The following is a 5,250-nucleotide window of genomic DNA, read 5'->3' as shown; positions in this document are numbered from 1 at the left end:
AGTCAGACAGAGAATCATGATTAATAAACTTTAATCAACTTAAAGTGTCAGCAAAGCTTTCATGTTGCTGGCCTGGTTCCAAGGCAGGTACTAAGGATTCTTTATGGTCTGGTGCAGTAAGAGTTCTATGGAAGGGGATGGGGTGGTGGGGTGACACCCTGAGTTACTGCATTAGGTGACACCACTGGGTCTTAGTCTGGCAGTACATGAACAGAAAGGAAAAGGATGGGGAATTGAAATGGGTGGCCACACGGAGATCCATACTATTGTGGTGGACAGAGCTGAGGTACTCAATAAAGTGATCTCCCAGTCTGCGTCCAGACTCTTCGATGTAGAAGAGACATAGTGGGAGCACCAGATGCAATAGATGACGCCTTCAAATTCTTGTGCAATATTGCTTCACTTGGAAGGACTATTTGAGGCCCAAATTGGTGCGGAGGGAGGAGAAAGTGGGGAATTTCCTGTGGTTACAGGGGTAGGTCCCAAGGGGATAATTGGTGGGGGAGGAAGGAGTGGACAAGGAAGTCACAGAGGGAGTGGTTCCTGTGGAAGGAAAAGAGGGAAGGAGAGAGGAATATGTGTCTAGTGGTGGGATCATGAAGTAGGTGGTGGAAATGGCGGTGGGGTGGTCTGTGAGAACAGTTAGGTTAGGCAGCGAAAGTAAAAAATCAGAAAGAGCAAGGAGGGTGAAAAAAGCAAATCTGAAGGCTTTATATCTTAATGCAAGAAGCATTCGGAACAAGGTAGATGAATTAGCTGTGGAAATTGAGATAAACAAATATGATTTGATTGGGATTACAGAAACATGGCTGCAGGGTGGGCAAGCCTGGGAACTTAACATCCCGGGGTATACAATATTTAGGAGGGATCGGCAAGAAAGAAAAGGGGGTGGGGTAGTATTGATGGTGAGAGAAGGGACTGACACGATTGACAGAAAGGATATCAACTCGGAAGATGCGGAATTTATATGGGTAGAACTGAGGAATAGCAAGGGGCAGAAAACATTAGTGGAGGTGGTATATAGGCCTCCAAATAGTAGTGTAGAGGTGAGGGAAGGCATTAAAAGAGAAATTAGAAAAGCGTGCAATAAGGGAACAGCTGTCATCATGGGAGACTTTAATTTGCATATAGATTGGACTAGCCAAATTAGAAAAAATACTGAGGAGGAGGAATTCCTTGAATGTTTACAGGACGGTTATCTAGACCAATATGTCGAGGAACCAACTCGGGAGCAGGCCATTTTAGATTGGGTATTATGCAATGATAAGGGGCTAATCAACAATCTTGTTGTACGAGGCCCTTTGGGTAGGAGCGATCACAATATGATCGAATTCTCACTCGATATGGAGAGTGATGAAATTAAAACCGAAGACTAAGGTCCTGAATTTAAATAAAGGGAATTATGATGGTATGAGACGGGAGTTGTGTAAGATTGATTGGGTGGTGTTTATGGGGGAGTTGACTCTGGATAGACAATGGAAAACATTCACAGATCTAATGGAGAAATTGCAAAAAGCGTTTATACTGGTTTGGCATAAAAATAAACCAAAAAAGGTGACTCAACCGTGGATTACAAGGGAAATTAGAGACAGCATTAGGTCCAAAGAGAGAGCATATCAATTGGCCAAAAAAAGTACCACAACCGAAGACTGGGAGCAGTTTAAGATGCACCAAAGGAGGATGAAGGGATTAATCAAGAGAGCAAAAATAAATTACGAAAGTAAGCTTGCGGCAAATATAAAAACCGACTGCAAAAGCTTTTATAAATATGTCAAGAGGAAAAGATTGGTGAAATCCAGAGTAGGTCCCTTGCAGTCGGAATCAGGGGAATATATAATGGGGAATAAGGAAATGGCAGACCAATTAAATTCTTACTTTAGTTCTGTTTTTACAAGAGAGGATACAAATAACCTCCCAAGGATGTTGGGAAACATAGAGACTAATGCAAGGGAGGAACTGAAAGAAATCAGTATCTCTAAGGACATGGTCTTGGGGAAATTGATGGGATTGAAGGCAGATAAATCTCAAGGGCCTGATAATCTACATCCTAGGGTACTTAAGGAAGTGGCCATTCAGATAGCAGATGCTTTAAGAATTATTTTCCAGAACTTGATAGACTCAGGATCAGTACCCATGGATTGGAGGGTAGCTAATGTTACCCCACTATTTAAATAGGGGGGTAGAGAAAAAGCGGGGAATTATCGGCCAGTGAGCCTTACATCAGTAGTGGGCAAAATGATGGAATCCATTATTAAGGATGTAATAGCGGAGCATATGACTGGCAGAGAAAGGATCGGACGGAGTCAACATGGATTTACAAAAGGAAAATCGTGCTTGACAAATCTATTGGAATTCTTTGAGATGGTGACAGGTAAAATAGATGGGGGAGAGCCAGTGGATGTGGTGTACCTTGACTTCCAAAAGGCCTTCGATAAGGTCCCGCATAAACGACTGGCTTCCAAAATCAAGGCTCATGGGATTGGGGGCAAAGTATTGATGTGGATTGAGAACTGGCTGGCAGGCAGAAGACAGAGAGTTGGGATAAATGGCTCGTTTTCTGAGTGGCAGGCGGTGACCAGTGGGGTGCCACAGGGATCTGTACTGGGACCCCAGCTGTTTACAATTTACATTAATGATCTGGATGAGGGGATTGGATGTAATATCTCCAAATTTGCAGATGGCACTAAGCTAGGAGGGGTTGTGTGCATGGAAGAGGGGGTCAGGAAGCTCCAGTGTGATTTGGATAAATTGAGGGACTGGGCAGATACATGGCAAATGCACTACAATGTGGATAAATGTGAGGTTATCCACTTTGATAATACAAACCGGAGGGCAGATTACTATTTGAATGGCAATAGATTAAGAGATGGGGAAGTGCAGAGAGACCTAGGAGTACTTGTACACCAGTCTCTGAAGGCGAGCATGCAGGTACAGCAGGCGGTTAAAAAAGCAAATGGTATGTTGGCCTTCATATCAAGAGGGTTTGAGTATAGGAACAAGGATACCTTACTGTAGCTGTACAGGGCCTTGGTGAGACCACACCTGGAGTATTGTGTGCAGTTTTGGTCACCTTATCTAAGGAAGGATGTTCTTGCAATGGAGGGAGTGCAGAGGCGATTCACCAGGCTGATACCTGGAATGGCAGGAATGACTTATGAGGAAAGATTGCGCAAATTGGGATTGTACTCGCTGGAGTTTAGAAGATTGAGAGGGGATCTCATAGAGACATATAAAATTCTGGCAGGACTGGACAGAATGGATTCAGATGGGATGTTTCCAATGATGGGAAAATCCAGAACCCGGGGCCATGGTTTGAGGATAATAGGCAAACCATTTAGGACCGAGATGAGGAGGAATTTCTTTACCCAGAGGGTGGTGAATCTGTGGAATTCATTGCCACAGAGGGCAGTAGAGGCAGTTTCATTAAATATATTTAAGGGGGAATTAGATATATTTCTTCAGTATAAGGGTATTAAAGGTTACGGAGAGAAGGCAGGGACGGGGTACTGAACTTTAAGATCAGCCATGATCTCGTTGAATGGCGGAGCAGGCTCGAAGGGTCGAATGACCTACTCCTGCCCCTATCTTCTATGTTTCTATGTCCTTGTGCCTGGGTGTGGAGGAGGCCAGGGAAGGTGTATTGGTAATGGAGGATATGCGGGTGAGTGCCGAGTTGATGATGGTTGAGGGAAAGCCACCTTGTTTGAAGAAGGAGGAGATCTCTGATGGCTCTCATCCTAAGTGCAGATGTGATGAAGATGGAGGAATTGAGAGAATGGAATTGAGACAGGGTGGGAAGAGGTGCAGTTGAGGTAGCTGTGGGTGTTGGTGGGCTTACAGAAGATGTCTGTCGAGAGTTTGTCTCCTGAGATGGAGATGGAGAGATTAAGGAAAGTGAGAGTGTTGCTAGAGATTGGTCAAATGAATTTGAGGTTGGGGTGAAAGTTGGCAGCAAAGTGTATAAGTCAACAAGCTCATTATGGGTACATGAGGTAGCCCCAAAATAGTCATCATTGTTGTGGAAGAAAGAGTTGAGGGGCCTTGCCTGTGTGGGCTTATAGTATGGATTGCTCCATGCAGCTAACAAAAAGACAGGCATAACTGGGACCCATGTAGGTGCCTATAGTTACCCTTTTAACCTGGAGAAAGTGGGATGAGTCAAATAAAAAAATTATTGAAGGAGAAAGTGGAGAGGAACAGGTTTGTTGTATTGTTCAGAAAGAAATTAAGGGCTTTGAGGCCTTCAGTATGGGGAATGGAGGTATACAGCGATTGGATATCCATGGTAAACATGAGGTGATCGAGTTCAGGGAATTGGCGGCTATTGAAGTGATGGAGGGCATGTGAAATGTGGTGACCACTGTGGCATACAAGTAGACATAATTTAATACTGGGATATAGTTTTAGTGAATATTGGTGTTTAACAGTGGTCTGTGTATTGGTGAGATGGTGGCAAAGGTCTGCTTCTCCACTATTTCTGTATGAGACTGGATTACAGTACTGCAATACAACCAATGGGATGGAAAAACTCAGCAGGCCATGCAGTATCCATAGGGAGTAAAGGGTCACCAACATGCATACTCGATGAAAGGCCCAGGTCTGAAATGTCGGTGACCCTTTACTCCCTCCCTATGGATGCTGGGTGACCTGCTGAGTTTCTCCAGCACATTTGGTGTATTGCCTCGACCCCAGGAGCTGCAGACTTTCATGTTTAACTGGTTTGCAGCACTGATGGGGATGATGATGTAATGTGGGGGTACAGCACTGAAACACACACACACACACACACACACATTTTTATTTGTTAAATGCAGGAACTACTATGATGGGGGCAGATTTCTCACAGGGTGCCACTAAAGTAAATGACCTTTGGATGCCGGTGTCTCACTAGCAACAATGGGCATTCCTGCAAACTCTTTTAAAAAGCAGGTATAGGACCAGGGGCTCTAGGAAGTCCTTCATTATCACTTTGATCTTACAGAGGTTTTTGACCGAATTTAACAAAATATCTGTCTCTTGAGTGGCTTGGTAAGTAGTTTGGATTGTAAACCTGGCAACAGAGGTTGCAGCACTTCTTTATTTTCCCGGACTGGACAGTGGAGGTGCAAAGATCCAGTCCTGGGATGCTCTCGGCTGAATGATCACGGTTCGAGGTGACCAGTTCAGGGAGATCCTGACGGGCAGGGACCTTTTCAGGAGTGAGCTGCAGTACTGCGGGTGCTCGCCGGGGGCAGCAGCGGCAGAAGCCAC

This window comes from Narcine bancroftii, chromosome 4 (assembly GCF_036971445.1).
Source record: "Narcine bancroftii isolate sNarBan1 chromosome 4, sNarBan1.hap1, whole genome shotgun sequence".
NCBI classification, from domain to species: Eukaryota; Metazoa; Chordata; class Chondrichthyes; order Torpediniformes; family Narcinidae; genus Narcine; species Narcine bancroftii.
The sequence above is the reverse complement of the archived record's forward strand: the minus strand, read 5'-3'. Positions refer to the sequence as shown.